We start from the raw sequence: 13,097 nt of genomic DNA, 5'->3' as shown, positions 1-13,097 counted from the left end.
AAACATTTTGAAAATAATAATGATCTCACTTTAACGCTTGTTTCTTCCTTCTCCGACTGCTTATGGCGGTGTCGGTGTCGAAGGGAGTCATTAGAAGGGTCGGCCGCTCCTCCCGACTGATGAGGAGCGGCTGCAGCAGCAGGGACCAGGGGAGTAGGAAGAGGACATACTCCGGCACGCTAACGACCACAACCATCATCACCATCGCCACGCATACCTGCTGCTCTGGGGAGACGCTGCCTCCTGTCAAACAGCGGATGGACCCTGGTTTGCCGTGTGTGTTTGTATGTGTGCAAATGTATGTGACTGCAACTGCTTGTGTGTGTGTGTGTGTGTGTGTGTGTGTGTGTGTGTGTGTGTGTGTGTGTGTGTGTGTGCGCGTACTCCTTCTGTCTACATAATCCTCCCCAAGTCTCACCTCACTCTTTGGATTTGACTGTTCACTCCTCTTTTTCTTCCTTCACCTCACCCCTCTGCCCCCCACCTCCTTCCTCCGTCTCTCACTGTATCACTCCATATATTCATGAATTTCCTGTTTATCATGAAAACTTATGCATGAAAATAGAGGGTGGGAAGGAAAAAAAACAACAACAACGACAAAAAAAAAAAAACCACCAAAAAACAAACAGGGTGAATTTTGATCGTCTGGGTGCAGCGCACTGTGCACAGGCAGCCCAGTCCTCGGGGGACATATTCAAGAAGCCCCTGGTTCCATCTCCCTTTTCTTTTCATTACATTTCTTTCTCTCCTCCCTTCCATCCATCCATCCACCCACCTACCGCCTCCCTCCTCTCCTTCCTAATATTCGTCCCCCTTTGCTTTAGCCTCCCCCACCACCTACCCTCTGCCTTTCTCTTCTCCGTCTCCCCTTGACAGTGTCAAAGCCAGTTACAGACAGAAGAGCTCTCCTTCTTAAATAATTCACAAGTTGATTAATAGACTCACAAGGGTATAATTAGGCAGGGGAAAGACAGTGGCTAGTGTAACCAGTACAGTGCTTAGGGGAATTATAGAGAGCGGGGGTTATTGAGGAAATGGAGAGTACCAGTAAAAAATAAATAAATAAATAAAATACAAAAAAATAAAAAATGAGGCGGCTGCAGTGGTGGACTCATGAAGGGGATGAAGAGGAGGGGGAAGAAGGAGAAGACGAGGGGGGGCACCTTTTTCTGAGGCTATGTGTTGGATATGAGGCAGCCTCTCCAGGAGCATGGAGCCTGGGGTTTGTTTGATGTGGAAATTGGACAGTTTGAATCCGTCTCCTTTAATTTTTCACAACTTACAGGGCCCCCCTGGGTGCCTCACATTCCTCTTATAGGATATAAATTAGTTTTTTTGTCCTCTCACTCCCTCATTTTTAAACCCCTTTTTTCTCTTTCTCTTTTACACATTACCCAGGTACCCCTGTTATTATTATTTTTTTTCCTGAACCTTCTTCCTTTTTCCTTGCTGAAGAGAGTTGTAGTTTCACCCCCGATGTTTGTCAAACAGTCAGTCATCAGCATAAAGCTTCACTTATGTTGCCTCTAAGGCATCTTTTGTATTCTGAAAGGGATGCGCTTTCTGCTGCCAGGCTGGTCTTCAAAACAAACAAACAGAACAATAGAGCAACAGATCTCTCTTCTCAGTTCAGACGTCATATTTCTGTTGTGGTGATCTCTGTCTGCCTCACTTTCACTGTTAAAACAAAATGAAAAGAACCATCGGAAATACACCAAGACAGGTACAACACTGCCTTTTCCTTGCATGTGTTTTTCCCTTTCCTCCTTTCCGGGAAGTTCTCTGCGAGTTAAATCATTTATATTGGATACACACTGCTCTTTCTTTGGTTTGTTCCTCTGTATTTATTTCATTGTCAGTATCTCAGATTGCTTCCCACAGCCCTGCGCAGCTGTGGTGTTTTGCACTCGGTATACGCCAATATCCAAACAGACTGATGTGTCCATCCAGACACACCAGCACGTGGCTGACTCTGATGTGCGCCGTGTCTGCCTGCATGTCGACGTGTCAACTCTAATTCAAGCTTCTCTGTTTTCCCTCTCATCTGTCTGCTCCAGATGTTGCGCTGGGTGTCAAAACGGATCTCTGCTCTGGAAAAAAAAAAAGGTGGAAAGCAACATATTTCTCTGTTTGTAGAAACTGAGAGATAGACTTTGAAATTCATTTCAGGCTTGCAGGAGGAGATGAGCCCAATTCAGCAAGAGTACGCCTTGATGCCACTGCTTGTTATCTGCCCTGAGACTTCTGACGTGATTGCCAGGAGAAAAAAAAACATACAATGCTTAATGGTTAATTCACTTCTTTCATTGTCTTCCCTGTATTTGAAAATAGCACATTAATTATCCTTTTCTGTACCATGTAATTGGCCCTTCTTTGTAGTCCCCAACAGACAGCTAATGCCTTCTTTATATGCCTTCTTTATATTTTGTAGGCTGTGCAAATACCCTGCCACCAGGAGGCGCTGAAAAGAGCGAGACCCCTGTGTGTTGATTTATTTATCTGTGTCTGGATTAAAGCCTGTATACCTGATAAAGGGGATGTCAGAGGAGCTTTGACAGCCACAGAGGCAGCAGAGTGTGTGCGATTTGGTCGCTGCGTCGGCAGAAACAAGGAGTGTCGATGGCATCTTTGAAGTCTTGACAGACGAGAGCCTCTGAACATCCCCTTAATCTTGCCTTCCCCTCAGAAAGGCGTGCGAGCAGGCAGGTTCTGAGCACACTCGGCTCCCTGTTTGCCTTATTCTCTTAATGACACAAACCATTCAGCCACCACGCATGATAGCATTTCATCTGGCATAATGTGTGGTGGCTGCTTACTTCAAACGCTTCAGCGCCTCTCCGCATTAAGCCGGCTGGAGACGGCAAGAGCCAGGACATGAACACACAAGGCTTTTCCTCGTGGCTTGATGGGATGCCTGTGTATAGTGTATGCTGTTTGATTGTGGTGATTGTTTTTCGTGAGCCCACCGAAAGCAAATACAAGGAATCTGCCGTGTATGATTGTCTGGAAATCTGATCAATGGAAAGAGATATGTTTCGCACCTGAACACTCTGTGTGTCTAGAGTAATTCACGGAGCTTATGATGACCCTTGAACCTTGAACTGTTCCCATTACTGTTTCTTCGCACAGTACTTTGCGGTGTTGCTTCGTCACGTAAAGACAGATCACTGCAAAGACAATGTCAGAGAAGGGTGGCTTTGCATTACTCTTTGCTCAGTTTGCAGCTTATTCGCCATCAGTGCCAGTTTGATGTTTTTCCATCAATTCCCATCTTCCACTATATCCCATTCAGAACAATGACAGACCAGGAATGCAACTGGAGTGGAATATGAGGGGAGTGTACGTGGTGGAGGACTGGAGCTTCTGGGCAGAAGAGGGCGGCAGGGTTAATTACTCCATTACTGGGTGGCTCAGCCAGGAGCTGTTTAAACAGGCCCCAGTCAGCAGGGGATTAGGCCTCATTACTCCAGCTAAAGTTACGCCCACGACCCTTCCCCACTGCCGATTACTGTGGGTTTGTCTGGTATTCTAGGGAATATTCATATAGAGGGAGGATGGGGAAATATAGAAAGGGAAAAGAGTCTAAGACCAAGCGAATGGAGAAGGATAGGTGAGGGGAAGAAGAGCAAACTGCCAAGTACAACATGGCAACTCCAGTACATCACTAGCATCATCACCTGAGCTCAGCCAAGGCTACAATTATCCCCCAAAATGCTCAAGCGTAGCAAGATTAGCATCTGAGGCTTAGGTTACCCTCCCTCCCACCAAGCCGAACTCTTCTGCCATTCTCACCCACTGCCTCTGCATCGTCCTCCTCCAGGTGTCTGATGGCACTTGGTGATAATGACGGTACTCTCATTTGCAGGAAGGACATGTCTCCTGAAATTAGGTTGATGTTTGTGCTCCATGAGTGGAGCACGATGGGTCGGTTTACCAGGTCTATAGGGCATGAAATACTTTGGGTTACAGTGACAGTCAAGCCACTCAGCGATGAAAGGAGTCTTTATGAAATTGATGATGAGGTGTTACAGCAATGAAATGCATTGCACTGGAACACTATAATGTGGCTAGAAGAATAGATGATTTATTGACTTTGATGATTTTTCCTTATCATGAGCAGAATTACCTGCAGGGTTTTACCAAACATGCAAACATGCCTTACTGCTATGCCAGTGGCACCATGGGGCTGTATGTAGGCCCACTGGTGAATCAACCTATTGAGTTTATGCTTACACAGAACACATGCCCATGCTAAGCAGGTGCAGTATTAACCTGAACTCAAGTATTTGCTCATTAGCATAAATTGTTAGTCACTAAAACAAAAATCCATAGATGTGTTGTGATCCAAGTTTAAAGATAGACCTGACCAGAGCAGAGCTGCTTGGAGCTATTCATCCTGAGGTTCAGTTCAATTCAGTTTTATTTATATAGCACCAAATCACAACAGTTGGCTCAAGGCGCTCTATATTAAGGAAAATTAAGGTAAAGAACCAGATGATCCTCTATGAGCAAGCACTTTATATGTTACTGTTTTTCCTTGTTCTGCTTTCGATTATACTAAAATACACTCCAAAGATTTGGCAATGTTCATGCTTTTCCAAGGTAGACCAAATCAATGCCACACTAATCTGGTCATTTCAGCATATTTTGACCACAAGAATTCCTTTAACTGATTTTAGTTGAACTGGAATATAAATCACCTTCCCCTATCGGTAGATCCTTGTATGTATTAACATGATTCTTGGATGGGACTGACCTTTACAAAGGTGTTTGAGTTTAATAGTCTTTGTCTGTGAAACAGCAGTAAGTGTCTTGTTCTGTTTTCACTCACTCCTGCATTCTCCTGTCAATATTGACATGCCTGGGAGGATAGAGAATTTATGGATGTATGCCAGCAAAGTTGCCGATGGATCAAATGGCTAAAAAAGTGGATGTCTTCCAATTAGAAGAGTCAGCTGTGTACTGGGAGAACTAATCCAGGGGCTTTTCAAAACAGATTTCTGAGAGCTTGAGTTGTGGCCTGCTGAACTGCACACTCAAAGTTTTGTGTCAGTGCCTCCTTGTCTTTAGTTCAATCACCTGGAACACTTAAAAAAAGCAGACATACACTTTTGTGCCGCACATTCACACTGTAGCCACGCAAATGCCTCCAGAGGGGCTGCCAAATGCAGTCAATAAAATTCCCATTTCATATGAGTGAAAATGCCTTTTTTTATGAAAGAGAGACACACTCGCTCACCAAACTATGTGATTTAAGTTTAAATCCAGAACAGAGCTTCTATTATATAATTGAGGACAAAAAAAAAAGAAAGAATAAAATCAATAGAAGCAGCTGGATGTGGCCACGGCAGGCGCGGATCACATCCATATTGAGAGTGTACCCTCTTCGATCTGTGTCTGGGCCGGGCTCAGCTTCACTAACCTAATCACATACGGAGCAGGTCGATTGGAGGACTTAGCCAGTGGCGCTCTCTGATAGCATATGTTAACACGATGCTCCCTCTTGTTCACCGTTAAGAAAAAAAAGCTGCACCTGAGATCCTTGGTCATTCAGAGCTCAAAAACCAAGGATTATTTTAAACATAGCCTGAGGTGAGAGCGAGATTCTCCGCTCCAGTAACCAGAGCAAGCTGGAGGTGGGCAGCTAAGGACAAGAGGGGCAAACAGGATATTTATCCTATTGATTTTCTAAAGTTGAAACAAGAAGATTTAGGGGGGCTTGACTCTTAAAATTCCCAAGGAGCCGCTCACTGCTCAGCCCCATGGCCATAAACGCACACACACACAAACACACACACACACGCAAACACAAAACATCTTGCTAGTGAGAGGTGTGAGGGAGGTTTAGGGGCCTTGAGCTGCAAAGCTGTGCTGTGCTGTGGAATGATGTGCCCCAATGTGTGTCAGAGGAATCATTATAGCTAGTGCTAGAGTTGAAGCCCGCCTATGGTGTTAGCGTGTGTGTGTGTGTGTGTGTGTGTGTGTGTGTGTGTGTGTGTGTGTGTGTGTGTGTGTGTGTGTGTGTGTGTGTGTGTGTGTGTGTGTGTGTGTGTGTGTTTGAGAGAGAGAGTCATGTAGCAAAGTGGAGGTGTGAGCAGACAACAGATGGGAAGGGCCTCGGTATTGCAGAGATGTGGCTTTTGTCTCTCCCGCTGAAGAGAGAAAAAACCTGCAAATCAATAACAAACCTGCTGTGAAAGAAAATGTGTGGGAATGTGACTGAGCTCACAGAAAGTGTCCTGGAAATTTACACATTTTGGTGGCAGGTTCGCAGTCTGAGGGATAAGAAAGTTTGGCTGTTGTTTGCTGTATTCATAATCTTGTACTTAATCTTAATTTTTTTAAAAAAAATATTTGATAAATTAAGTCTCATGGCACCTTAAAATGGTGAATTGCAGTCATTTTAAGGGTACAAAATTCTGGAGGTAAAGGCTGTTACACATGGGCGTTGAGTGACTGACAGCTGAAACACCAGTACTTAACGAGGAAAAGAAACCCTCCTCCTCTGTTGCTTAAGTGCAGAAAATGAGCAAATATCTGACTTTTTGCCCAAAAAACATACATAAAATTAGGCTTGAAATTCAGATACATGTGCTGATAACAACAGATGAAACATTTATTGGGTCCAATCCTTTTGATCAGGGTTGTCAAGCTTATTTCACATCATGGGCCACGTACAGCCCACTTTGCCCTTAAGTGGACTCTTTCAGAGGAAAGAAGGTTAACTACACTATTATTATTTTCTAAATAATGGAACAATTGTGGTCTATTGAATGAAATAAATCTGTCAGTATGACTCTTTGTGCTTAAACTATAAGGAATAAATGTGTAAAATTACAGAAAGACAATTCTGCTGGCTAGGTTTTTGTTAACTCACAGAAAAAAAAAACTTTTCACTGTGGACCCACTATAAATGAAATTTCTATATATTTCTATAGAATTTCTATAGTAAATTATGAAAACCAGTGAATGTTTATCCATTACTTAGTTACTTTAGTGCACTATGAATGACAGGAAAAGCTGGAAAAAGGCAATGAAAATGGAAATGGAGTTAGAAGTTCAGAATGAATGCCTCCGAGCCTTAAGTTTGAACCCCTGCTATAAATCCATCCACTTCACCAAGATTACTGATTTTTAATCAGGTGGGCAAAATTGAGTCTCCACCTAAACAAAAATTGGTTGGCATCCCATTCCAGCTGCTCCATTTCCATCTAGACATTTCTGTCTGATGTCAAGCAAAGCAGAACGTCAGTGCTGTATTTTATAGAAAATAAAGAAACAATCTGCAGCTGTTGGATTCTTGGTCAATTGTGCATAAATTCAATAGGGCGTAGTTTTGTTGCTTGCTGAATTGAAGAGGAAACGATAAACAATGAGGAAAAAACAGGGACCGTTCCAAAGCAGAAAAGATTTATGAATATATTTATTTGTGAATTAATTGAAGTCTGAAGAAAACTTGAATTCCACCAGTCAAAAATTAATCAAATAGCGCTGCAGGGCTGTCTCCAAACCTTTTTTCACCTTCAACAACTCGAACGGTAACTTTTATTGTCAATCTCCCACCTGAAATGTATTCAGATGCTCAATTTTGGTGCAAAGTTTTGAAGGAGTTTGACAATGTTTCCAGAACAACAACCAAAGTGAGTAGTACAAATAATAGTCCCTGCATTCTTTGCCATGTCACCGCTATCCTGAAAAACAGACCCCCTCCTCCCTCTCTGACCTTCACCACAACTACGATTTTCTGCCAGCACCAGCCTCCTGTCTCCACCCCCCTCCAGAACCAGTGTCAAAGCACTACCACCTCTACCCCATCACCCCTATTCAAAACCCCTTGCATTTTACATCCAGCCCCTCAGTAATCTCTTTACAATTTGCAGACTTTGAGGTCAAAATGTAACTAGACGTAATTAAACATTAGCCAAATTTATTTTAAAAGACAGCAATTAATTTACTACACAATTTAGACATCTAAAACATATTTCAAACAATTGTTGTTCAGTTTTAACCCAAACATTTTCAACCCTAGTCCCAAAAAAAGTTGGGATATTGTATAAAATGTAAATAAAAACAGAATGCAATGATCTCGAATCTCATAAAGCCCAGTTTTATTCACAGTAGAAGATAGAATACCTATTTAGTGTTTCAACTGGGAAAATGTAACATTTTGGGAAAATTATCAGCTCATTCTGAAGCAACATGTTTCAGAACAGAGCATGTTTACCTTTTTTTTTTTTCCATTTCACAGCAGTTTGGAAATGAAAACTTTGGAGACCAGTTGCTGGACATTTGGAAAAGAAATACCCACTTTGCCTTAGTTTACAATGAGCTTTGGCCCATGAATCACGTGGCTTCTTCTTTGTAGAGTTTAAACCAGCATGGTGAACTGTGTTCACAGTGATTTTTGGAAGTGTTCCTGAACACATGCAGTGATTTCCATGACAGAATCATGCCTGTTTTTAATGCATTGCCACCTGAGGACCCAACGATCACAGGCACAGCCTCAGTTTCTACCTGTATCTATTCTTAAAGTGTAATTGCTTTGGCCACAATATTTTCCTCTTTAGTGCTCTTTGTCCTGGAGTTTAACTTTGTTGCCAGTTAAGCGTTAACCCTTAAACACTCAAAGAAAAAACTTCATGTCTTCCTTCTTAGGTTGATATTGTTAAACTGGTAAATGGCATTAAAGTAATGTAACAACTTGTATAACAAGATATTTTCTTCGGGGACTAATAAGCATAATAATATCTCATGTTTTGCTTTTGTTTTTGTAATAATAGTAACAATTCCAACACTGATGTTTACTGATAATATATGACAAATGCCAACATGTCTGACTTGGCATTGTGACATCATCTTGTAGTAACTACAGCATCATTCGCTCACTTGTTCATGTTTATGTGTCCCCTTATTAAACCACGTGGGATCCTTGATGTAGTCCATTCTTTGGCACTTGCTTGCTGATGCGTTTAGAAAAGCAGTGCTTCATTCAAGAAATAAATGAGCATATATATGAGTTGCAACACTTAAATGAATTACTAGCTACAGCACTGATTCTTATTCCTTTACATTGTTTCTAAACAGACTCAGTGGGAAAATGAAAAGATAGCACTTTGACATTTTAACACATTAACTTATGACTCTTGAATTGAGCGATATTTCACACAGCCAGGTTTAGTTAATCCTCATCACGAGATATTAACTATTTAGACTTTTTAAAAGCCTAGCTAAAGATGTGCTATAAATAAATTGTGCTATTAAAAGACTGAAGGGTGTAGAATGACAATTAGACTTTTTTTTTTATTCAGACACAGCACTGAAGCACGATGAAGAGACATGATCCTCTACCAATGCAGTAGAGACTCAAATCCCAAAAGTACTTTTATAAGGTCAATACCTTAATTTAAAAAGAGGCAACAGAGTGGCAGTGAGATCAGAGAGTGTCATAAGCCACAGAAACACAATGTGGTTGAAAATTGACTTCGTTCTAACTAGTTCTTGTTAGTTTAACCATATTCTGACTAGCCACGCCCCCCACTTCTCTCCCCTGCAGACAGATGAGCTCAATTACTGATACGTCTTTGTTTAGACACACATGCACACACGGTATGACACAGATTTTATTAGACAGCAAAAAAAACCTAAGCATAAAAGTTTGTTTTTAGTTTCAATCATTTACTGTTATAAAAACAAATATATCTCTGTGTGATTTCAGCACTTTATGCTAATTACAGCTCATCAGTCACAGGCCTGCAGTGCTGGCTGCAACTCTCATTTCTGCATTCTCCACCTGCTCCTGTTGGACCTCCTGGGTCAGTCTGCAGCCACGACTCCACGCTCGGCGGTCACAACTCGTGACTCCTCAGTCATGCTCGCAGATTATTGCTAATCTCATAGGTGGTGAAGAGGTGCTACGTTAATTGTTCTTTGGAGTGCCCCAATTATGCCATTAACGGCCCCTCAGTGATGAGGCTAATGGCGAGAGACCTCGTTTGCATAGCATTATCTTAATTGAGCCCGAGGCCTGGCATGAAAACAACCTCGAGATTATGTTACTGATGGATGGTGGCAATGGTCCGGCGGCAACCATTTACCCGACAGCTATATTAATTAACAGCTATCCAGTTACATGGGCTTTAACAGGGATGAATAAGTTAACATGGTGACTGTGATGGTGGTGGTGACAGCACTCCTGTGCCTATGTGTGGGCTTTTAATCGACGAGACACACTAATACAGGATGTGTGTGTGTGTGTGTGTGTGTGTGTGTGTGTGTGTGTGTGTGTGTGTGTGTGTGTGTGTGTGTGTGTGTGTGTGTGTGTGTAGAGGGATGCAAAAAGAAGGCCTGGCATCGGCTCTTATTACCCATTTCCTAAAGGAGGAAACGGAGCCAGCATTAGTACCAGCCTTTAAATAAATCACCACACAAAGCCTGCACTAATACTTTTAATCGTGAATTAATTACACGCTCATTGCAGGGAGAAGACCCATAAATGTTCCAATATGCTCAAGCCTGAAATCGTTGTTGCACAATATCTCAGGAAAAGAACAACTCCAGAGTGTTTCGCCTTATGTAACGTAAAGCCAGGACTTATTGTGGATCACCCTTGGACCAGAACTTGGACTCACGCATGCAGACACGCAGAGCATCTCTGGACCAGGGTGGAGTTTTCAGTGAACTGGGCCAGCCAGGTAACTCTTTTGTTATGTAAAGATCTGCTATGTGATCCGTTAGGATAAAAGAGGAGAGAAAAAGAAGCCGTTCAGATAAGCTTCCCCTCATCAGATAATTAAGGATGCCTTTGCTCCAGTTTCCCCTTCTTAGCATAAGTGTCTGATCAACTTTCAATAAGCTCATCAGTCAGAGTTGGTCCTCGAAGCGCCGCTGCAGGGGTTGCTGCAGGTTCCTCCAGGATGCAAGTCAAGTGCATTACCAGGAGTCTTGGCCTCTGGCGTGCCCAGTAGGGTGCAAATAAATTTAAAATTGTAAAAAAAAATCAACAAATTACTCTGCTAGATGCAACCAACAGTGAACAGACAGCTCAAGGATCAGTCATAGCTGTTGTTTTGCAGTATATTTACAGCCTGTTGTTTTAATATTTCCATGTGGATTAGATATCATTAATCCAGCCTGCCGAGACTTTAACATTTGAGCTGTGCCTTTTCTTCATTTTTCCTTCACTAATCGTTTAATCAACTAATCAATTTGTTCAACCACCATATTTGTAAATTTGTTTTTTTGATTTTAGCCTCCAGTCTCCAGCTGCCTGTGCAATCTGATGTTTTTGGGGGGGGGGTTGGTCCCATGTTCTCTCTTTAGATGTCACTGCTTTGACAAACTGTGCAAATGAGCCACAAATCCGGAAGCACAATTTGAAATAATTTTTTAATAACATGCAGAGGAAGTCAACAAGTCGCGCTTGCCTTCGGGCTACAATAAGTGAAATTACTTACTGTTTGTGCTGCCGTCTAATTGCAGCCTCTCAACAAACGGTTTAGACTTTTTTTCCCCCCCTGTTAGATTTTCCCACCTCAACAGCCCTTTGCTTCTTGTCAAAACTCTTCCTCCACCTGTCACAGTGTGCGAGTTTTGTGCACGGTCGCGCACCCCCCCCCACTTCTTTTCCATCGCCCCCCTGTCTCTGCCTCCCCTGCTGCCAGTTTTTAACTACACTCCACTCTGGCCTCTGCTCTACTTGTTACAGCCCCAACACGAGTGCAAACAATCAAAGTCTTTGGGAACGCTAAAATATGCATGGCTATCCGTGACAGACAGATAAAGCAGGGCAATTAGCCACGTAATCCTAGAGCATCGTACGGAATAGTCCGCCTCAGCTGTCCTCCCTCCCCTCCTTCCCTTTACTCTCTTGGTCTCCATTAGTTAAATGTACTCTGTGTGTCGGCTCCCCATCAAATCAAGTAACACTTCCCCTAATTGGCTTATAAATAATACAGCAGGGCCTACATTATAATTTCATCAGTGGTAAACATTGCGGGGGCAGTTGGTAAAGAACCTATCCCTCATTAATTTCGTAATTTGGGTAGATGGAACGAAGGGGAAGTGAGGGAATGAAAGGTGGAGAAGGAGAGGGAGCTGCGGGGATCGGATGAACGGAGGGACTCGTATCACCTCAGGTAGAGGGAAGGAGAAAGAGGGAGAGATAGACGAGGGGGAAAAAAGAAAAAACAAGAGGGAAGATGCTGCTGCCGCTTGTGTTAAGAGATGTCGGATATTCAATCCGGGGGTTTTGTCAGTACTCCTGTGCAATAGGTGATGAGGGCCCTGCTGCCCCCATTTTACACACAAATACACACAAGTAAACACAATCTCCCTCCCCATTCTCACTTGCTGTTCTTTTTTGGTATCAACTTAATGAATATTTCATAACAAGCTGCATAAATATTCATTCTAATGGTTTTGCACATAGTTATTACCGGTATTTTCTTAAAAAAAAAACACACACAAAAAACAAAAATACTTACTTAAAATTCAGTATAACCAGGCGCTGAAATCATTTCCCACTCCCATGCAGGCACACAGAAATTATCTAGATCAACTAGTCAAATAGTATTTCAACTGCAAGTCACTGGAGCTATTACAAAAATCCTCCCCAAAAGCTTGTTGAAGACACATATTTGTCTTTGGGAAAGGCATAAAGTTCATGTCTAATTTGTGTCATCAGCTGCAATCGCAAGACAAACCAGAGAAATTCCCAAAAGATTGGCTGTGTGATGAAATTCTTTTTGTAAAAGGCAATAGGTCTGTAACTAGCCTTCCTCCCCTCGGCAGCTAAATGTCACCCAAACCTGCTATTATATTGCATAATGCACTTTTAAGGGAATTTTACATAGCCTGTGATAGATGCTAGGAAATATGAGGTGTACGAATATGACACCCTCTGATCTCTGAAAGACAGATATTAAAGCAAACTCTCAAATGAGCCATCCCCCCCCACCCCCTCACATTCTTTTCCCGCTGAAATCTGAGAAAGGAAAGGCGCCGAGAGCCCTTCAGCCATCAAAAGGAAAGTTAAGTGCTTCACATTCTTGGTGAGATTTTGAAAATGAAGCCACCTGAAGGCAATCTGTATCTACTGG

Source organism: Astatotilapia calliptera, chromosome 7, assembly GCF_900246225.1.
Source record: "Astatotilapia calliptera chromosome 7, fAstCal1.2, whole genome shotgun sequence".
In the NCBI taxonomy this organism is placed as follows: Eukaryota; Metazoa; Chordata; class Actinopteri; order Cichliformes; family Cichlidae; genus Astatotilapia; species Astatotilapia calliptera.
This window is presented reverse-complemented; position numbering follows the sequence as displayed.